General features: G+C 43.9%; 1 long non-coding RNA gene across 1 annotated transcript in view; it reads left to right on the top strand.

Annotated features, from left to right (window-relative positions):
* LOC307181429 overlaps positions 1-23,380 on the top strand; it is a 569,076-nt gene that overhangs the window by 376,004 nt on the left and 169,692 nt on the right. The window contains exon 2 of the long non-coding RNA XR_013826759.1: positions 12,610-12,691. This is a non-coding gene — a long non-coding RNA (uncharacterized lncRNA). The remainder of the gene's footprint in view (positions 1-12,609; positions 12,692-23,380) is intronic.

The following is a 23,380-nucleotide window of genomic DNA, read 5'->3' as shown; positions in this document are numbered from 1 at the left end:
CCACTCATTATGCTGCTACGGGCCTGATGACATAGATTTCATTGCTGAGTGATACTGCATTGTACGTAAGTACCACAAGTTCTTTATCCATTTTTCACTTTCTGCGATGTTGAACTTGTACTGTAAACGAGGTTCTTGTAAACCGAGCCATTCCAAACTTTGGGGTGGCTGTGCCTTTTTGATTTTAAATTCCCTAAGCTATAGGACCATAAGTGGAAGTGCCCTAGGCTCTGTTGCTTTGTCTTTTAGATGTTTCAGGAAACACCATACACTTCTCCCGAGTGTTTGTTGGCAATTTACATCCCGCCCTTCAGCATAACAAGGCTCCCAGTTCTCCATGGCCTGTCCTGCCTTTCTGGATTTTACCCTTTTTTCAGATGGCCCTTTTGACCGGGGGGAAGTGAGACTTCACTGTAGTGCAGATTTCCTTTGCAAGCTTGCTTGGTTGGCCAAAAAGGGCGTATGCGTTTTTTCCTGAATATATTCAGGAAAAAACGCATACGCCCTTTTTGGCCAAGTGCATCATTGTGTACGTTCAGCCTCTTTTCCTATGCTTTCAATGCAATTCCAGTCTACCTCCTGAAATCGGTTTCCTGCAATTCTGCCCCGCTTTCAAGTCCTCTTGGCAGCCTTACTTCAGTCTCTTTTTGGACGATAGCTGTCATTTATAACTCTGCAAGTTTGTGAATTACAGTGCCCCTGAGCTCCTTTCTTCAACTCGCTTTCTTTTGAGCTGGCCGTAACACCGCAGGATGGCTTCAGGCCCTAATCTGGTTCCGGCACGGCACGCTGAGCCTTTGGTTAATTCCTCTTCCTGGTGGGAAATGAGAGTTAAATTTGCCCGTCCAGACACCTCCAGCTAGCCTCTCATTGATTCTCGCTATTCCTGTTCATCTTCCGCAGAAATTGCAAACTGGGCCAAACAGGAGGTTAAAGGGACTGACTCTCCAAGTGGGGAGAGTGTTAGTAAAGCGTCTGGAATGTTGCACCCGAGTACCAGGGTACGAAAACTGGGACATATTTGAACACGTCTCCCGATCTCATGGTTGATCATACTTGGTTTCCACATGCATCTTTTAGCTGAAGGAAGAATACCTTAAACCTGGTTATTTGAAACCCGTGGAATGGGTACCATGCAATATGACTTCAAAGGGTCTTCATTTGCTCACGAACCTCTCCAATCCTATCACTGCTGCGTTTATGCCCCTGTACACATGCTTGATTCTCTTTCGGAGACATAGCAATCCATAGGTTTTAAGATACTTACTAGTCAGGTACATTCTTAGGCGTTTAATATGCGGTGTTGAGTCCATTTTGTTGAGCAAGGAGTAGCTCTTGTCTATTCCATATTTGGCTTAAGGAACTTTATCTGTGCTCATTTCAATCTCTGGTTTTATGCAGCACACCAAGTCACCTTTCCCCTTAAGCAAGCATAAGTTGGTTTTCTAAATTTGAGACCCTGTTCTGTTCTGTAATTCAGTTCCTGTGTAGCCAAGTTTACATTCCGTGTATTACTGATATCTTATGATGTTTCTTTTTCTGTGTGACTTATTTCAGTTAGAATCATCATACCTGAATCCACTCATTGTGCTGCTAAGGGCCTGATGACACAGATTTCATTGCTGAGTGATATTGCTTTGTAAGTAAATACCACAACTTTTTTATCCATTTTTCACTTTCTGCGATGTTGAACTTGTACTGTAAACGAGGTTCTTGTAAACAGAGCCGTTGGAAACTTTGGGGTGGCTGTGTCTTTTTGATTTTAAATTCCCTAAGCTATAGGACCATAAGTGGAAGTGCCCTAGGCTCTGTTGCTTTGTTTTTTAGATGTTTCAGGAAACACCATACACTTCTCCCCAGTGTTTGTTGGCAATTTACATACCGCCCTTCAGCATAACAAGGCTCCCAGTTCTCAATGGCCTGTCCTGCCTTTCTGGATTTTACACTTTTTTCAGATGGCCCTTTTGACGGGGGGGAAGTGAGACTTCATTGTAGTGCAGATTTCCTTTGCAAGCTTGCTTGGTTGGCCAAAAAGGGCGTATGCGTTTTTTCCTGAATATATTCAGGAAAAAACGCATACGCCCTTTTTGGCCAAGTGCATCATTGTGGACGTTCTGCCTCTTTTCCTATGCTTTCAATGCAATTCCAGTCTACCTCCTGAAATCGGTTTCCTGCAATTCTGCCCCGCTTTCAAGTCCTCTTGGCAGCCTTACTTCAGTCTATTTTTGGACGATAGCTGTCATTTATAACTCTGCAGGTTTGTGAATTACAGTGCCCCTGAGCTCCTTTCTTCAACTCGCTTTCTTGTGACCTGGCCGCAACACCGCAGGATGGCTTCAGGCCCTAATCTGGTTCCGGCACGGCACGCTGAGCCTTTGGTTAATTCCTCTTCCTGGTGGGAAATGAGAGTTAAATTTGCCCATCCAGACACCTCCAGCTAGTCTCTCATTGGTTCTCGCTATTCCTGTTCATCTTCCACAGAAATTGCAAACTGGGCCAAACAGGAGGTTAAAGGGACTGACTCTCCAAGTGGGGAGAGTGTTAGTAAAGCGTCTGGAATGTTGCACCCGAGTACCAGGGTACGAAAACTGAGACATATATGAACACGTCTCCCGATCACATGGTTGATCATACTCTAGGTTCCACATGCATGTTTTAGCTGAAGGAAGAATACCTTAAACCTGGGTAGTTGAAACCCGTGGAATGGGTACCATGCAATATGACTTCAAAGGGTCTTCATTTGCTCACCGAACCTCTCCAATCCTATCACTGCTGCGTTTATGCCCCTGTACACATGCTTGATTCTCTTTTGGAGGCATAGCAATCCATAGGTTTTAAGATACTTACTAGTCAGGTACATTCTTAGGCGTTTAATATGGGGTTTTGAGTCCATTTCGTTGAGCAAGGAGTAGCTCTTGTCTATTCCATATTTGGCTTAAGGAACTTTATCTGTGCTCATTTCAATCTCTGGTTTTATGCAGCACCCCAACTCACCTTTCCCCTTAAGCAAGCATAAGTTGGTTTTCTAAATTTGAGACCCTGTTCTGTTTTGGAATGCAATTCCTGTGTAGCCAAGGTTACATTCCGTGTATTAGTGATATCTTATGATGTTTCTTTTTCTGTGTGACTTATTTCAGTTAGAATCATCGTACCTGAATCCACTCATTATGCTGCTACGGGCCTGATGACATAGATTTCATTGCTGAGTGATACTGCATTGTACGTAAGTACCACAAGTTCTTTATCCATTTTTCACTTTCTGCGATGTTGAACTTGTACTGTAAACGAGGTTCTTGTAAACAGAGCCGTTCCAAACTTTGGGGTGGCTGTGTCTTTTTGATTTTAATTTCCCTAAGCTATAGGACCATAAGTGGAAGTGCCCTAGGCTCTGTTGCTTTGTTTTTTAGATGTTTCAGGAAACACCATACACTTCTCCCGAGTGGTTGTTGGCAATTTCCATCCCGCCCATCAGCATAACAAGGCTCCCAGTTCTCCATGGCCTGTCCTGCCTTTCTGGATTTTACACTTTTTTCAGATGGCCCTTTTGACCGGGGGGGAAGTGAGACTTCATTGTAGTGCAGATTTCCTTTGCAAGCTTGCTTGGTTGGCCAAAAAGGGCGTATGCGTTTTTTCCTGAATATATTCAGGAAAAAACGCATACGCCCTTTTTGGCCAAGTGCATCATTGTGGACGTTCTGCCTCTTTTCCTATGCTTTCAATGCAATTCCAGTCTACCTCCTGAAATCGGTTTCCTGCAATTCTGCCCCGCTTTCAAGTCCTCTTGGCAGCCTTACTTCAGTCTATTTTTGGACGATAGCTGTCATTTATAACTCTGCAGGTTTGTGAATTACAGTGCCCCTGAGCTCCTTTCTTCAACTCGCTTTCTTTTGAGCTGGCCGCAACACCGCAGGATGGCTTCAGGCCCTAATCTGGTTCCGGCACGGCATGCTGAGCCTTTGGTTATTTCCTCTTCCTGGTGGGAAATGAGAGTTAAATTTGCCCGTCCAGACACCTCCAGCTAGTCTCTCATTGGTTGTCGCTATTCCTATTCATCTTCCACAGAAATTGCAAACTGGGCCAAACAGGAGGTTAAAGGTGCTGACTCTCCAAGTGGGGAGAGTGTTAGTAAAGCGTCTGGAATGTTGCACCTGAGTACCAGGGGAGGAAAACTGAGACATATTTGAACACGTCTCCCGTTCACATGGTTGATCATACTTGGGTTCCACATGCATGTTTTAGCTGAAGGAAGAATACCTTAAACCTGTGTATTTGAAACCCGTGGAATGGGTACCATGCAATATGACTTCAAAGGGTCTTCATTTGCTCACCGAACCTCTCCAATCCTATCACTGCTGCGTTTATGCCCCTGTACACATGCTTGATTATCTTTCGGAGACATAGCAATCCATAGGTTTTAACATACTTACTAGTCAGGTACATTCTTAGGCGTTTAATATGCGGTGTTGAGTCCATTTCGTTGAGCAAGGAGTAGCTCTTGTCTATTCCATATTTGGCTTAAGGAACTTTATCTGTGCTCATTTCAATCTCTGGTTTTATGTAGCACCCCAACTCACCTTTCCCCTTAAGCAAGCATAAGTTGGTTTTCTAAATTTGAGACCCTGTTCTGTTCTGTAACTGAGTTCCTGTGTAGCCAAGTTTACATTCTGTGTATTACTGATATCTTATGATGTTTCTTTTTCTGTGTGACTTATTTCAGTTAGAATCATCATACCTGAATCCACTCATTGTGCTGCTAAGGGCCTGATGACACAGATTTCATTGCTGAGTGATATTGCTTTGTAAGTAAATACCACAACTTTTTTATCCATTTTTCACTTTCTGCGATGTTGAACTTGTACTGTAAACGAGGTTCTTGTAAACAGAGCCGTTCGAAACTTTGGGGTGGCTGTGTCTTTTTGATTTGAAATTCCCTAAGCTATAGGACCATAAGTGGAAGTGCCCTAGGCTCTGTTGCTTTGTTTTTTAGATGTTTCAGGAAACACCATACACTTCTCCCGAGTGTTTGTTGGCAATTTACATCCCGCCCTTCAGCATAACAAGGCTCCCAGTTCTCCATGGCCTGTCCTGCCTTTCTGCATTTTACACTTTTTTCAGATGGCCCTTTTGACAGGGGGGAAGTGAGACTTCATTGTAGTGCAGATTTCCTTTGCAAGCTTGCTTGGTTGGCCAAAAAGGGCGTATGCGTTTTTTCCTGAATATATTCAGGAAAAAACGCATACGCCCTTTTTGGCCAAGTGCATCATTGTGGACGTTCTGCCTCTTTTCCTATGCTTTCAATGCAATTCCAGTCTACCTCCTGAAATCGGTTTCCTGCAATTCTGCCCCGCTTTCAAGTCCTCTTGGCAGCCTTACTTCAGTCTATTTTTGGACGATAGCTGTCATTTATAACTCTGCAGGTTTGTGAATTACAGTGTCCCTGAGCTCCTTTCTTCAACTCGCTTTCTTTTGAGCTGGCCGCAACACCGCATGATGGCTTCAGGCCCTAATCTGGTTCCGGTATGGCACGCTGAGCCTTTGGTTATTTCCTCTTCCTGGTGGGAAATGAGAGTTAAATTTGCCCGTCCAGACACCTCCAGCTAGCCTCTCATTGGTTCTCGCTATTCCTGTTCATCTTCCGCAGAAATTGCAAACTGGGCCAAACAGGAGGTTAAAGGCGCTGACTCTCCAAGTGGGGAGAGTGTTAGTAAAGCGTCTGGAATGTTGCACCCGAGTACCAGGGGAGGAAAACTGAGACATATTTGAACACGTCTCCCGTTCACATGGTTGATCATACTCTGGGTTCCACATGCATGTTTTAGCTGAAGGAAGAATACTTTAAACCTGGAGAGTTGAGACCCGTGTAATGGGTACCATGCAATATGACTTCAAAGGGTCTTCATTTGCTCACCGAACCTCTCCAATCCTATCACTGCTGCGTTTATACCCCTGTACACACGCTTGATTCTCTTTTGGAGACATAGCAATCCATAGGTTTTAAGATACTTACTAGTCAGGTACATTCTTAGGCGTTTAATATGGGGTGTTGAGTCCATTTCGTTGAGCAAGGAGTAGCTCTTGTCTATTCCATATTTGGCTTAAGGAACTTTATCTGTGCTCATTTCAATCTCTGGTTTTATGCAGCACCCCAACTCACCTTTCCCCTTAAGGAAGCATAAGTTGGTTTTCTAAATTTGAGACCCTGTTCTGTTTTGGAATGCAGTTCCTGTGTAGCCAAGTTTATATTCCGTGTATTAGTGATATCTTATGATGTTTCTTTTTCTGTGTGACTTATTTCAGTTAGAATCATCGTACCTGAATCCACTCATTATGCTGCTACGGGCCTGATGACATAGATTTCATTGCTGAGTGATACTGCATTGTACGTAAGTACCACAAGTTCTTTATCCATTTTTCACTTTCTGTGATATTGAACTTGTATGGTAAACGAGGTTCTTGTAAACGGAGGCGTCCCAAACTTTGGGGTGGCTGTGTCTTTTTGATTTTAATTTCCCTAAGCTATAAGACCATAAGTGGAAGTGTCCTAGGCTCTGTTGCTTTGTTTTTTAGATGTTTCAGGAAACACCATACACTTCTCCTGAGTGTCTGTTGGCAATTTACATCCCGCCCATCAGCATAACAAGGCTCCCAGTTCTCAATGGCCTGTTGCCTTTCTGGATTTTACACTTTTTTCAGATGGCCCTTTTGACCGGGGGGAAGTGAGACTTCATTGTAGTGCAGATTTCCTTTGCAAGCCTGCTTGGTTGGCCAAAAAGGGCGTATGCGTTTTTTCCTGAATATATTCAGGAAAAAACGCATACACCCTTTTTGGCCAAGTGCATCATTGTGGACGTTCTGCCTCTTTTCCTATGCTTTCAATGCAATTCCAGTCTACCTCCTGAAATCGGTTTCCTGCAATTCTGCCCCGCTTTCAAGTCCTCTTGGCAGCCTTACTTCAGTCTATTTTTGGACGATAGCTCTCATTTATAACTCTGCAGGTTTGTGAATTACAGTGCCCCTGAGCTCCTTTCTTCAACTCGCTTTCTTTTGAGCTGGCCGCAACACCGCAGGATGGCTTCAGGCCCTAATCTGGTTCCGGCCCGGCATGCTGAGCCTTTGGTTAATTCCTCTTCCTGGTTGGAAATGAGAGTTAAATTTGCCCGTCCAGACACCTCCAGCTAGCCTCTCATTGGTTCTCGCTATTCCTGTTCATCTTCCACAGAAATTGCAAACTGGGCCAAACAGGAGGTTAAAGGGACTGACTCTCCAAGTCGGGAGAGTGTTAGTAAAGCGTCTGGAATGTTGCACCTGAGTACCAGGGGAGGAAAACTGAGACATATTTGAACACGTCTCCCGTTCACATGGTTGATCATACTTGGGTTCCACATGCATGTTTTAGCTGAAGGAAGAATACCTTAAACCTGTGTATTTGAAACCCGTGGAATGGGTACCATGCAATATGACTTCAAAGGGTCTTCATTTGCTCACCGAACCTCTCCAATCCTATCACTGCTGCGTTTATGCCCCTGTACACATGCTTGATTCTCTTTCGGAGACATAGCAATCCATAGGTTTTAGGATACTTACTAGTCAGGTACATTATTAGGCGTTTAATATGGGGTGTTGAGTCCATTTCATTGAGCAAGGAGTAGCTCTTGTCTATTCCATATTTGGCTTAAGGAACTTTATCTGTGCTCATTTCAATCTCTGGTTTTATGCAGCACCCCAAGTCACCTTTCCCCTTAAGCAAGCATAAGTTGGTTTTCTAAATTTGAGACCCTGTTCTCTTCTGTAATTCAGTTCCTGTGTAGCCAAGTTTACATTCTGTGTATTACTGATATCTTATGATGTTTCTTTTTCTGTGTGACTTATTTCAGTTAGAATCATCATACCTGAATCCACTCATTGTGCTGCTAAGGGCCTGATGACACAGATTTCATTGCTGAGTGATATTGCTTTGTAAGTAAATACCACAACTTCTTTATCCATTTTTCACTTTCTGCGATGTTGAACTTGTACTGTAAACGAGGTTCTTGTAAACAGAGCCGATCCAAACTTTGGGGTGGCTGTGTCTTTTTGATTTTAATTTCCCTAAGCTATAGGACCATAAGTGGAAGTGCCCTAGGTTCTGTTGCTTTGTTTTTTAGATGTTTCAGGAAACACCATACACTTCTCCCGAGTGGTTGTTGGCAATTTACATCCCACCCATCAGCATAACAAGGCTCCCAGTTCTCCATGGCCTGTCCTGCCTTTCTGGATTTTACACTTTTTTCAGATGGCCCTTTTGACCGGGGGGAAGTGAGACTTCATTGTAGTGCAGATTTCCTTTGCAAGCTTGCTTGGTTGGCCAAAAAGGGCGTATGCGTTTTTTCCTGAATATATTCAGGAAAAAACGCATACGCCCTTTTTGGCCAAGTGCATCATTGTGTACGTTCTGCCTCTTTTCCTATGCTTTCAATGCAATTCCAGTCTACCTCCTGAAATCGGTTTCCTGCAATTCTGCCCCGCTTTCAAGTCCTCTTGGCAGCCTTACTTCAGTATATTTTTGGACGATAGCTGTCATTTATAACTCTGCAGGTTTGTGAATTACAGTGCCCCTGAGCTCCTTTCTTCAACTCGCTTTCTTTTGAGCTGGCCGCAACACCGCAGGATGGCTTCAGGCCCTAATCTGGTTCCGGTACGGCACGCTGAGCCTTTGGTTATTTCCTCTTCCTGGTGGGAAATGAGAGTTAAATTTGCCCGTCCAGACACCTCCAGCTTGTCTCTCATTGGTTCTCGCTATTCCTGTTCATCTTCCGCAGAAATTGCAAACTGGGCCAAACCGGGGGTTAAAGGGACTGACTCTGCAATTCGGGAGAGTGTTAGTAAAGCGTCTGGAATGTTCCACCCGAGTAGCAGGGTACGAAAACTGAGACATATTTGAACACGTCTCCCAATCACATGGTTGATCATACTCTAGGTTCCACATGCATGTTTTAGCTGAAGGAAGAATACCTTAAACCTGGGTATTTGAAACCCGTGTAATGGGAACCATGCAATATGACTTCAAAGGGTCTTCATTTGCTCACCAAACCTCTCCAGTCCTATCACTGCTGCGTTTATGCCCCTGTACACATGCTTGATTCTCTTTCGGAGACATAGCAATCTATAGGTTTTATGATACTTACTAGTCAGGTACATTCTTAGGCGTTTAATATGGGGTGTTGAGTCCATTTCGTTGAGCAAGGAGTAGCTCTTGTCTATTCCATATTTGGCTTAAGGAACTTTATCTGTGCTCATTTCAATCTCTGGTTTTATGCAGCACCCCAACTCACCTTTCCCCTTAAGCAAGCATAAGTTGGTTTTCTAAATTTGAGACCCTGTTCTGTTTTGGAATGCAGTTCCTGTGTAGCCAAGTTTACATTCCGTGTATTAGTGATATCTTATGATGTTTCTTTTTCTGTGTGACTTATTTCAGTTAGAATCATCGTACCTGAGTCCACTCCTTATGCTGCTAAGGGCCTGATGACATAGATTTCATTGCTGAGTGATACTGCATTGTACGTAAGTACCACAAGTTCTTTATCCATTTTTCACTTTCTGTGATATTGAACTTGTACGGTAAACGAGGTTCTTGTAAACGGAGGCGTCCCAAACTTTGGGGTGGCTGTGTCTTTTTGATTTTAATTTTCCTAAGCTATAAGACCATAAGTGGAAGTGCCCTAGTCTCTGTTGCTTTGTTTTTTAGATGTTTCAGGAAACACCATACACTTCTCCCGAGTGTCTGTTGGCAATTTACATCCCGCCCATCAGCATAACAAGGCTCCCAGTTCTCCATGGCCTGTCCTGCCTTTCTGGATTTTACACTTTTTTCAGATGGCCCTTTTGACTGGGGGGAAGTGAGACTTCATTGTAGTGCAGATTTCCTTTGCAAGTTTGCTTGGTTGGCCAAAAGGGCGTATGCGTTTTTTCCTGAATATATTCAGGAAAAAACGCATACGCCCTTTTTGGCCAAGTGCATCATTGTGGACGTTCTGCCTCTTTTCCTATGCTTTCAATGCAATTCCAGTCTACCTCCTGAAATCGGTTTCCTGCAATTCTGCCCCGCTTTCAAGTCCTCTTGGCAGCCTTACTTCAGTATATTTTTGGACGATAGCTGTCATTTATAACTCTGCAGGTTTGTGAATTACAGTGCCCCTGAGCTCCTTTCTTCAACTCGCTTTCTTTTGAGCTGGCCGCAACACCGCATGATGGCTTCAGGCCCTAATCTGGTTCCGGTACGGCATGCTGAGCCTTTGGTTATTTCCTCTTCCTGGTGGGAAATGAGAGTTAAATTTGCCCGTCCAGACACCTCCAGCTAGCCTCTCATTGGTTCTCGCTATTCCTGTTCATCTTCCGCAGAAATTGCAAACTGGGCCAAACAGGAGGTTAAAGGCGCTGACTCTCCAAGTGGGGAGAGTGTTAGTAAAGCGTCTAGAATGTTGCACCCGAGTACCAGGGGAGGAAAACTGAGACATATTTGAACACGTCTCCCGTTCACATGGTTGATCATACTCTGGGTTCCACATGCATGTTTTAGCTGAAGGAAGAATACCTTAAACCTGGAGAGTTGAGACCCGTGTAATGGGTACCATGCAATATGACTTCAAAGGGTCTTCACTTGCTCACCGAACCTCTCCAATCCTATCACTGCTGCATTTATACCCCTGTACACACGCTTGATTCTCTTTTGGAGACTTAGCAATCCATAGGTTTTAAGATACTTACTAGTCAGGTACATTCTTAGGCGTTTAATATGGGGTGTTGAGTCCATTTCGTTGAGCAAGGAGTAGCTCTTGTCTATTCCATATTTGACTTAAGGAACTTTATCTGTACTCATTTCAATCTCTGGTTTTATGCAGCACCCCAAGTCACCTTTCCCCTTAAGCAAGCATAAGTTGGTTTTCTAAATTTGAGACCCTGTTCTGTTTTGGAATGCAGTTCCTGTGTAGCCAAGTTTACATTCCGTGTATTAGTGATATCTTATGATGTTTCTTTTTCTGTGTGACTTATTTCAGTTAGAATCATCGTACCTGAATCCACTCATTATGCTGCTACGGGCCTGATGACATAGATTTCATTGCTGAGTGATACTGCATTGTACGTAAGTACCACAAGTTCTTTATCCATTTTTCAATTTCTGTGATATTGAACTTGTACGGTAAACGAGGCTCTTGTAAACGGAGGCGTCCCAAACTTTGGGGTGGCTGTGTCTTTTTGATTTTAATTTCCCTAAGCTATAAGACCATAAGTGGAAGTGTCCTAGGCTCTGTTGCTTTGTTTTTTAGATGTTTCAGGAAACACCATACACTTCTCCTGAGTGTCTGTTGGCAATTTACATCCCGCCCATCAGCATAACAAGGCTCCCAGTTCTCAATGGCCTGTTGCCTTTCTGGATTTTACACTTTTTTCAGATGGCCCTTTTGACCGGGGGGAAGTGAGACTTCATTGTAGTGCAGATTTCCTTTGCAAGCCTGCTTGGTTGGCCAAAAAGGGCGTATGCGTTTTTTCCTGAATATATTCAGGAAAAAACGCATACGCCCTTTTTGGCCAAGTGCATCATTGTGGACGTTCTGCCTCTTTTCCTATGCTTTCAATGCAATTCCAGTCTACCTCCTGAAATCGGTTTCCTGCAATTCTGCCCCGCTTTCAAGTCCTCTTGGCAGCCTTACTTCAGTCTATTTTTGGACGATAGCTCTCATTTATAACTCTGCAGGTTTGTGAATTACAGTGCCCCTGAGCTCCTTTCTTCAACTCGCTTTCTTGTGACCTGGCCGCAACACCGCAGGATGGCTTCAGGCCCTAATCTGGTTCTGGCCCGGCATGCTGAGCCTTTGGTTAATTCCTCTTCCTGGTGGGAAATGAGAGTTAAATTTGCCCGTCCAGACACCTCCAGCTAGCCTCTCATTGGTTCTCGCTACTCGTGTTCATCTTCCACAGAAATTGCAAACTGGGCCAAACAGGAGGTTAAAGGGACTGACTCTCCAAGTCGGGAGAGTGTTAGTAAAGCGTCTGGAATGTTGCACCTGAGTACCAGGGAGGAAAACTGAGACATATTTGAACACGTCTCCCGTTCACATGGTTGATCATACTTGGGTTCCACATGCATGTTTTAGCTGAAGGAAGAATACCTTAAACCTGTGTATTTGAAACCCGTGGAATGGGTACCATGCAATATGACTTCAAAGGGTCTTCATTTGCTCACCGAACCTCTCCAATCCTATCACTGCTGCGTTTATGCCCCTGTACACATGCTTGATTCTCTTTCGGAGACATAGCAATCCATAGGTTTTAGGATACTTACTAGTCAGGTACATTCTTAGGCGTTTAATATGGGGTGTTGAGTCCATTTCATTGAGCAAGGAGTAGCTCTTGTCTATTCCATATTTGGCTTAAGGAACTTTATCTGTGCTCATTTCAATCTCTGGTTTTATGCAGCACCCCAACTCACCTTTCCCCTTAAGCAAGCATAAGTTGGTTTTCTAAATTTGAGACCCTGTTCTCTTCTGTAATTCAGTTCCTGTGTAGCCAAGTTTACATTCCGTGTATTAGTGATATCTTATGATGTTTCTTTTTCTGTGTGACTTATTTCAGTTAGAATCATCATACCTGAATCCACTCATTGCGCTGCTAAGGGCCTGATGACACAGATTTCATTGCTGAGTGATATTGCTTTGTAAGTAAATACCACAACTTCTTTATCCATTTTTCACTTTCTTCGATGTTGAACTTGTACTGTAAACGAGGTTCTTGTAAACAGAGCCGATCCAAACTTTGGGGTGGCTGTGTCTTTTTGATTTTAATTTCCCTAAGCTATAGGACCATAAGTGGAAGTGCCCTAGGTTCTGTTGCTTTGTTTTTTAGATGTTTCAGGAAACACCATACACTTCTCCCGAGTGGTTGTTGGCAATTTACATCCCACCCATCAGCATAACAAGGCTCCCAGTTCTCCATGGCCTGTCCTGCCTTTCTGGATTTTACACTTTTTTCAGATGGCCCTTTTGACCGGGGGGAAGTGAGACTTCATTGTAGTGCAGATTTCCTTTGCAAGCTTGCTTGGTTGGCCAAAAAGGGCGTATGCGTTTTTTCCTGAATATATTCAGGAAAAAACGCATACGCCCTTTTTGGCCAAGTGCATCATTGTGTACGTTCTGCCTCTTTTCCTATGCTTTCAATGCAATTCCAGTCTACCTCCTGAAATCGGTTTCCTGCAATTCTGCCCCGCTTTCAAGTCCTCTTGGCAGCCTTACTTCAGTATATTTTTGGACGATAGCTGTCATTTATAACTCTGCAGGTTTGTGAATTACAGTGCCCCTGAGCTCCTTTCTTCAACTCGCTTTCTTTTGAGCTGGCCGCAACACCGCAGGATGGCTGCAGGCCCTAATCTGGTTCCGGTACGGCACGCTGAGCCTTTGGTTATTTCCTCTTCCTAGTGGGAAATGAGAGTTAAATTTGCCCGTCCAGACACCTCCAGCTAGCCTCTCATTGGTTCTCGCTATTCCTGTTCATCTTCCGCAGAAATTGCAAACTGGGCCAAACCGGGGGTTAAAGGGACTGACTCTCCAATTCGGGAGAGTGTTAGTAAAGCGTCTGGAATGTTGCACCCGAGTACCAGGGTACGAAAACTGAGACATATTTGAACACGTCTCCCAATCACATGGTTGATCATACTCTAGGTTCCACATGCATGTTTTAGCTGAAGGAAGAATACCTTAAACCTGGGTATTTGAAACCCGTGTAATGGGTACCATGCAATATGACTTCAAAGGGTCTTCATTTGCTCACCAAACCTCTCCAGTCCTATCACTGCTGCGTTTATGCCCCTGTACACATGCTTGATTCTCTTTCGGAGACATAGCAATCTATAGGTTTTATGATACTTACTAGTCAGGTACATTCTTAGGCGTTTAATATGCGGTGTTGAGTCCATTTCGTTGAGCAAGGAGTAGCTCTTGTCTATTCCATATTTGGCTTAAGGAACTTTATCTGTGCTCATTTCAATCTCTGGTTTTATGCAGCACCCCAACTCACCTTTCCCCTTAAGCAAGCATAAGTTGGTTTTCTAAATTTGAGACCCTGTTCTGTTTTGGAATGCAGTTCCTGTGTAGCCAAGTTTACATTCCGTGTATTAGTGATATCTTATGATGTTTCTTTTTCTGTGTGACTTATTTCAGTTAGAATCATCATACCTGAGTCCACTCCTTATGCTGCTACGGGCCTGATGACATAGATTTCATTGCTGAGTGATACTGCATTGTACGTAAGTACCACAAGTTCTTTATCCATTTTTCACTTTCTGTGATATTGAACTTGTACGGTAAACGAGGTTCTTGTAAACGGAGGCGTCCCAAATTTTGGGGTGGCTGTGTCTTTTTGATTTTAATTTCCCTAAGCTATAGGACCATAAGTGGAAGTGCCCTAGGCTCTGTTGCTTTGTTTTTTAGATGTTTCAGGAAACACCATACACTTCTCCCGAGTGTCTGTTGGCAATTTACATCCCGCCCATCAGCATAACAAGGCTCCCAGTTCTCCATGGCCTGTCCTGCCTTTCTGGATTTTACACTTTTTTCAGATGGCCCTTTTGACTGGGGGGAAGTGAGACTTCATTGTAGTGCAGATTTCCTTTGCAAGTTTGCTTGGTTGGCCAAAAAGGGCGTATGCGTTTTTTCCTGAATATATTCAGGAAAAAACGCATACGCCCTTTTTGGCCAAGTGCATCATTGTGGACGTTCTGCCTCTTTTCCTATGCTTTCAATGCAATTCCAGTCTACCTCCTGAAATCGGTTTCCTGCAATTCTGCCCCGCTTTCAAGTCCTCTTGGCAGCCTTACTTCAGTCTATTTTTGGATGATAGCTGTCATTTATAACTCTGCAGGTTTGTGAATTACAGTGACCCTGAGCTCCTTTCTTCAACTCGCTTTCTTGTGACCTAGCCGCAACACCGCAGGATGTCTTCAGGCCCTAATCTGGTTCTGGCACGGCACGCTGAGCCTTTGGTTAATTCCTCTTCCTGGTGGGAAATGAGAGTTAAATTTGCCCATCCAGACACCTCCAGCTAGTCTCTCATTGGTTCTCGCTATTCCTGTTCATCTTCCACAGAAATTGCAAACTGGGCCAAACAGGAGGTTAAAGGGACTGACTCTCCAAGTCGGGAGAGTGTTAGTAAAGCGTCTGGAATGTTGCACCCGAGTACCAGGGGAGGAAAACTGAGACATATTTGAACACGTCTCCCGTTCACATGGTTGATCATACTTGGGTTCCACATGCATGTTTTAGCTGAAGGAAGAATACCTTAAAACTGGAGAGTTAAGACCCGTGAAATGGGTACCATGCAATATGACTTCAAAGGGTCTTCATTTGCTCACCGAACCTCTCCAATCCTATCACTGCTGCGTTTATGCCCCTGTACACATGCTTGATTCTGTTTCAGAGACATAGCAATCCATAGGTTGTAAGATACTTACTAGTCAGGTACATTCTTAGGCGTTTAATATGCGGTGTTGAGTCCATTTCGTTGAGCAAGGAGTAGCTCTTGTCTATTCCATATTTGGCTTAAGGAACTTTATCTGTGCTCATTTCAATCTCTGGTTTTATGCAGCACCCCATCTCACCTTTACCCTTAAGCAAGCATAAGTTGGTTTTCTAAATTTGAGACCTTGTTCTGTTCTGTAATTCAGTTCCTGTGTAGCCAAGTTTACATTCCGTGTATTACTGATATCTTATGATGTTTCTTTTTCTGTGTGACTTATTTCAGTTAGAATCATCATACCTGAATTCACTCATTGTGCTGCTAAGGGCCTTGTGATACAGATTTCATTGCTGAGTGATATTGCTTTGTAAGTAAATACCACAACTTCTTTATCCATTTTTCACTTTCTGTGATGTTGAACTTGTACTGTAAAGGAGGTTCTTGTAAACAGAGCCTTTCGAAACTTTGGGGTGGCTTTGTCTTTTTGATTTTAATTTCCCTAAGCTATAGGACCATAAGTGGAAGTGCCCTAGGCTCTGTTGCTTTGTTTTTTAGATGTTTCAGGAAACACCATACACTTCACCCCAGTGGCTGTTGGCAATTTACATCCCGCCCATCAGCATAACAAGGCTCCCAGTTCTCCAAGACCTGTCCTGCCTTTCTGGATTTTACACTTTTTTCAGATGGCCCTTTTGACCGGGGGGAAGTGAGACTTCATTGTAGTGCAGATTTCCTTTGCAAGCTTGCTTGGTTGGCCAAAAAGGGCGTATGCGTTTTTTCCTGAATATATTCAGGAAAAAACGCATACGCCCTTTTTGGCCAAGTGCATCATTGTGGACGTTCTGCCTCTTTTCCTATGCTTTCAATGCAATTCCAGTCTACCTCCTGAAATCGGTTTCCTGCAATTCTGCCCCGCTTTCAAGTCCTCTTGGCAGCCTTACTTCAGTCTATTTTTGGACGATAGCTGTCATTTATAACTCTGCAGGTTTGTGAATTACAGTGCCCCTGAGCTCGTTTCTTCAACTCGCTTTCTTGTGACCTGGCCGCAACACCGCAGGTTGGCTTCAGGCCCTAATCTGGTTCCGGCCTGGCATGCTTAGCCTTTCGTTAATTCCTCTTCCTGGTGGGAAATGAGAGTTAAATTTGCCCGTCCAGACACCTCCAGCTAGTCTCTCATTGGTTCTCGCTATTCCTGTTCAACTTCCGCAGAAATTGCAAACTGGGCCAAACAGGAGGTTAAAGGGACTGACTCTCCAAGTCGGGAGAGTGTTAGTAAAGCGTCTGGAATGTTGCACCCGAGTACCAGGGGAGGAAACCTGAGACATATTTGAACACGTCTCCCGTTCACATGGTTGATCATACTCTGGGTTCCACATGCATGTTTTAGCTGAAGGAAGAATACCTTAAACCTGGAGAGTTGAGACCCGTGTAATGGGTACCATGCAATATGACTTCAAAGGGTCTTCATTTGCTCACCGAACCTCTCCAATCCTATCACTGCTGCGTTTATGCCCCTGTACACACGCTTGATTCTCTTTTGGAGACATAGCAATCCATAGGTTTTAAGATACTTACTAGTCAGGTACATTCTTAGGCGTTTAATATGGGGTGTTGAGTCCATTTCGTTGAGCAGGAGTAGCTCTTGTCTATTCCATATTTGGCTTAAGGAACTTTATCTGTGCTCATTTCAATCTATGGTTTTATGCAGCACCCCAACTCACCTTTCCCCTTAAGCAAGCATAAGTTGGTTTTCTAAATTTGAGACCCTGTTCTGTTTGGAATGCAGTTCCTGTGTAGCCAAGTTTACATTCCGTGTATTACTGATATCTTATGATGTTTCTTTTTCTGTGTGACTTATTTCAGTTAGAATCATCGTACCTGAATCCACTCATTATGCTGCTACGGGCCTGATGACATAGATTGCATTCCTGAGTGATACTGCATTGTACGTAAGTACCAAAAGTTCTTTAAACATTTTTCACTTTCTGTGATATTGAACTTGTACAGTAACCGAGGTTCTTGTAAATGGAGGCGTCCCAAACTTTGGGGTGGCTGTGTCTTTTTGATTTTAAATTCCCTAAGCTATAGGACCATAAGTGGAAGTGACCTAGGCTCTGTTGCTTTGTTTTTTAGATGTTTCAGGAAACACCATACACTTCTCCCGAGTGGTTGTTGGCAATTTACATCCCGCCCATCAGCATAACAAGGCTCCCAGTTCTCCATGGCCTGTCCTGCCTTTCTGGATTTTACACTTTTTTCAGATGGCCCTTTTGACCGGGGGGAAGTGAGACTTCATTGTAGTGCAGATTTCCTTTGCAAGCTTGCTTGGTTGGCCAAAAAGGGCGTATGCGTTTTTTCCTGAATATATTCAGGAAAAAACGCATACGCCCTTTTTGGCCAAGTGCATCATTGTGTACGTTCTGCCTCTTTTCCTATGCTTTCAATGCAATTCCAGTCTACCTCCTGAAATCGGTTTCCTGCAATTCTGCCCTGCTTTCAAGTCCTCTTGGCAGCCTTACTTCAGTCTATTTTTGGACGATAGCTGTCATTTATAACTCTGCAGGTTTGTGAATTACAGTGCCCCTGAGCTCCTTTCTTCAACTCGCTTTCTTTTGAGCTGGCCGCAACACCGCAGGATGGCTTCAGGCCCTAATCTGGTTCCGGCACGGCACCCTGAGCCTTTGGTTATTTCCTCTTCCTGGTGGGAAATGAGAGTTAAATTTGCCCGTCCAGACACCTGCAGCTAGCCTCTCATTGGTTCTCGCTATTCCTGTTCATCTTCCGCAGAAATTGCAAACTGGGCCAAACAGGAGGTTAAAGGCGCTGACTCTCCAAGTCGGGAGAGTGTTAGTAAAGCGTCTGGAATATTGCACCCGAGTACCAGGGTACGAAAACTGAGACATATTTGAACACGTCTCCCGATCACATGGTTGATCATATTCTAGGTTCCACATGCATGTTTTAGCTGAAGGAAGAATACCTTAAACCTGGGTAGTTGAAACCCGTGGAATGGGTACCATGCAATATGACTTCAAAGGGTGTTCATTTGCTCACCGAACCTCTCCAATCCTATCACTGCTGCGTTTATGCCCCTGTACACACGCTTGATTCTCTTTTGGAGACATAGCAATCCATAGGTTTTAAGATACTTACTAGTCAGGTACATTCTTAGGCGTTTAATATGGGGTGTTGAGTCCATTTCGTTGAGCAAGGAGTAGCTCTTGTCTATTCCATATTTGGCTTAAGGAACTTTATCTGTGCTCATTTCAATCTCTGGTTTTATGCAGCACCCCAACTCACCTTTCCCCTTAAGCAAGCATAAGTTGGTTTTCTAAATTTGAGACCCAGTTCTGTTTTGGAATGCAGTTCCTGTGTAGCCAAGTTTACATTCCGTGTATTAGTGATATCTTATGATGTTTCTTTTTCTGTGTGACTTATTTCAGTTAGAATCATCGTACCTGAATCCACTCATTATGCTGCTACGGGCCTGATGACATAGATTTCATTGCTGAGTGATACTGCATTGTACGTAAGTACCACAAGTTCTTTATCCATTTTTCACTTTCTGCGATGTTGAACTTGTACGGTAAACGAGGTTCTTGTAAACGGAGGCGTCCCAAACTTTGGGGTGGCTGTGGCTTTTTGATTTTAATTTCCCTAAGCTATAGGACCATAAGTGGAAGTGCCCTAGGCTCTGTTGCTTTGTTTTTTAGATGTTTCAGGAAACACCATACACTTCTCCGGAGTGTCTGTTGGCAATTTACATCCCGCCCATCAGCATAACAAGGCTCCCAGTTCTCAATGGCCTGTTGCCTTTCTGGATTTTACACTTTTTTCAGATGGCCCTTTTGACCGGGGGGAAGTGAGACTTCATTGTAGTGCAGATTTCCTTTGCAAGCTTGCTTGGTTGGCCAAAAAGGGCATATGCGTTTTTTCCTGAATATATTCAGGAAAAAACGCATATGCCCTTTTTGCTCAAGTGCATCATTTTGGACGTTCTGCCTCTTTTCCTATGCTTTCAATGCAATTCCAGTCTACCTCCTGAAATCGGTTTCCTGCAATTCTGCCCCGCTTTCAAGTCCTCTTGGCAGCCTTACTTCAGTCTATTTTTGGACGATAGCTGTCATTTATAACTCTGCAGGTTTGTGAATTACAGTGCCCCTGAGCTCCTTTCTTCAACTCGCTTTCTTGTGAGCTGGCCGCAACACCGCAGGATGGCTTCAGGCCCTAATCTGGTTCCGGCACGGCACCCTGAGTCTTTGGTTAATTCCTCTTCCTGGTGGGAAATGAGAGTTAAATTTGCCCGTCCAGACACCTCCAGCTAGTCTCTCATTGGTTCTCGCTATTCCTGTTCATCTTCCGCAGAAATTGCAAACTGGGCCAAACAGGAGGTTAAAGGGACTGACTCTCCAAGTCGGGAGAGTGTTAGTAAAGCGTCTGGAATATTGCACCCGAGTACCAGGGTACGAAAACTGAGACATATTTGAACATGTCTCCCGATCACATGGTTGATCATACTCTAGGTTCCACATGCATGTTTTAGCTGAAGGAAGAATACCTTAAACCTGGGTAGTTGAAACCCGTGTAATGGGTACCCTGCAATATGACTTCAAAGGGTCTTCATTTGCTCACTGAACATCTCCAATCCTATCACTGCTGCGTTTATGCCCCTGTACACATGCTTGATTCTCTTTTGGAGACATAGCAATCCATAGGTTTTAAGATACTTACTAGTCAGGTACATTCTTAGGCGTTTAATATGGGGTGTTGAGTCCATTTCGTTGAGCAAGGAGTAGCGCTTGTCTATTCCATATTTGGCTTAAGGAACTTTATCTGTGCTCATTTCAATCTCTGGTTTTATGCAGCACCCCAACTCACCTTTCCCCTTAAGCAAGCATAAGTTGGTTTTCTAAATTTGAGACCCTGTTCGGTTTTGGAATTCAGTTCCTGTGTAGCCAAGTTTACATTCCGTGTATTACTGATATCTTATGATGTTTCTTTTTCTGTGTGACTTATTTCAGTTAGAATCATCGTACCTGAATCCACTCATTGTGCTGCTAAGGGCCTGATGACATAGATTTCATTGCTGAGTGATATTGCTTTGTAAGTAAACACCACAACTTCTTTATCCATTTTTCACTTTCTGGGATGTTGAACTTCTACTGTAAAGGAGGTTCTTGTAAACAGAGCCGTTCCAAACTTTGGGGTGGCTGTGTCCTTTTGATTTTAATTTCCCTAAGCTATAGGACCATAAGTGGAAGTGCTCTAGGCTCTGTTGCTTTGTTTTTTAGATGTTTCAGGAAACACCATACACTTCTCCCGAGTGTCTGTTGGCAATTTACATCCCGCCCATCAGCATAACAATGCTCCCAGTTCTCCATGGCCTGTCCTGCCTTTCTGGATTTTACACTTTTTTCAGATGGCCCTTTTGATCGGGGGGAAGTGAGACTTCATTGTAGTGCAGATTTCCTTTGCAAGCTTGCTTGGTTGCCCAAAAAGGGCGTATGCGTTTTTTCCTGAATATATTCAGGAAAAAACTCATACGCCCTTTTTGGCCAAGTGCATCATTGTGGACGTTCTGCCTCTTTTCCTATGCTTTCAATGCAATTCCAGTCTACCTCCTGAAATCGGTTTCCTGCAATTCTGCCCCGCTTTCAAGTCCTCTTGGCAGCCTTACTTCAGTATATTTTTGGACGATAGCTGTCATTTATAACTCTGCAGGTTTCTGCATTACAGTGTCCCTGAGCTCCTTTCTTCAACTGGCTTTCTTGTGAGCTGGCCGCAACACCGCAGGATGGCTTCAGGCCCTAATCTGGTTCAGGCACGGCACACTGAGCCTTTGGTTAATTCCTCTTCCTGGTGGGAAATGAGAGTTAAATTTGCCCGTCCAGACACCTCCAGCTAGTCTCTCATTGGTTCTCCCTATTCCTGTTCATCTTCCACAGAAATTGCAAACTGGGCCAAACAGGAGGTTAAAGGCGCTGACTCTCCAAGTGGGGAGAGTGTTAGTAAAGTGTCTGGAATGTTGAACCCGAGTACCAGGGGAGGAAAACTGAGACATATTTGAACACATCTCCCGTTCCCATGGTTCATCGTACTCTGGGTTCCACATGCATGTTTTAGCTGAAGGAAGAATACCTTAAACCTGGAGAGTTGAGACCCGTGGAATGGGTACCATGCAATATGAATTCAAAGGTCTTCATTTGCTCACCGAACCTCTCCAATCCTATCACTGCTGCGTTTATGTCCCTGTACACACGCTTGATTCTCTTTTGGAGACATAGCAATCCATAGGTTTTAAGATACTTACAAGTCAGGTACATTCTTAGGCGTTTAATATGGGGTGTTGAGTCCATTTCGTTGAGCAAGGAGTACCTCTTGTCTATTCCATAATGGCTTAAGGAACTTTATCTGTGCTCATTTCAATCTCTGGTTTTATGCAGCACCCCAACTCACCTTTCCCCTTAAGCAAGCATAAGTTGGTTTTCTAAATTTGAGACCCTGTTCTGTTTTGGAATTCAGTTCCTGTGTAGCCAAGTTTACATTCCGTGTATTAGTGATATCTTATGATGTTTCTTTTTCTGTGTGATTTATTTCAGTTAGAATCATCCTACCTGAATCCACTCATTGTGCTGCTACGGGCCTGATGACATAGATTTCATTGCTGAGTGATACTGCATTGTACGTAAGTACCACAAGTTCTTTATCCATTTTTCACTTTCTGCGATGTTGAACTTGTACTGTAAATGAGGTTCTTGTAAACAGAGGCGTCCCAAACTTTGGGGTGGCTGTGTCTTTTTGATTTTAATTTCCCTAAGCTATAGGACCATAAGTGGAAGTGCCCTAGGCTCTGTTGCTTTGTTTTTTAGATGTTTCAGGAAACACCATACACTTCTCCCCAGTGTCTGTTGGCAATTTACATCCCGCCCATCAGCATAACAAGGCTCCCAGTTCTCCATGGCCTGTCCTGCCTTTCTGGATTTTACACTTTTTTCAGATGGCCCTTTTAACCAGGGGGGAAGTGAGACTTCATTGTAGTTCAGATTTCCTTTGCAAGCTTGCTTGGTTGGCCAAAAAGGGCGTATGCGTTTTTTCCTGAATATATTCAGGAAAAAACGCATACGCCCTTTTTGGCCAAGTGCATCATTGTGGACGTTCTGCCTCTTTTCCTATGCTTTCAATGCAATTCCAGTCTACCTCCTGAAATCGGTTTCCTGCAATTCTGCCCCGCTTTCAAGTCCTCTTGGCAGCCTTACTTCAGTCTATTTTTGGACGATAGCTGTCATTTATAACTCTGCAGGTTTGTGAATTACAGTGCCCCTGAGCTCTTTTCTTCACCTCGCTTTCTTTTGAGCTGGCCGCAACACCGCAGGATGGCTTCAGGCCCTAATCTGGTTCCGGCACGGCACGCTGAGCCTTTGGTTAATTCCTCTTCCTGGTGGGAAATGAGAGTTAAATTTGCCCGTCCAGACACCTCCAGCTAGTCTCTCATTGGTTCTCGCTATCCCTGTTCACCTTCCGCAGCAATTGCAAACTGGGCCAAACAGGAGGTTAAAGGGACTGACTCTCCAAGTAGGGAGAGTGTTAGTAAAGCGTCTGGAATGTTGCACCCGAGTACCAGGGTACGAAAACTGAGACATATTTGAACACGTCTCCCGATCACATGGTTGATCATACTCTAGGTTCCACATGCATGTTTTAGCTGAAGGAAGAATACCTTAAACCTGGAGAGTTGAAACCCGTGGAATGGGTACCATGCAATATGACTTCAAAGGGTCTTCATTTGCTCACCGAACCTCTCCAATCCTATCACTGCTGCGTTTATGCCCCTGTACACATGCTTGATTCTCTTTTGCAGACATAGCAATCCCTAGGTTTTAAGATACTTACTAGTCAG

Source organism: Stenella coeruleoalba, assembly GCF_951394435.1.
Source record: "Stenella coeruleoalba genome assembly, contig: scaffold_176, whole genome shotgun sequence".
NCBI lineage: Eukaryota > Metazoa > Chordata > Mammalia > Artiodactyla > Delphinidae > Stenella > Stenella coeruleoalba.
Note: the sequence above shows the minus strand (reverse complement) of the source record. Positions and strands in the feature narration are given on the sequence as shown.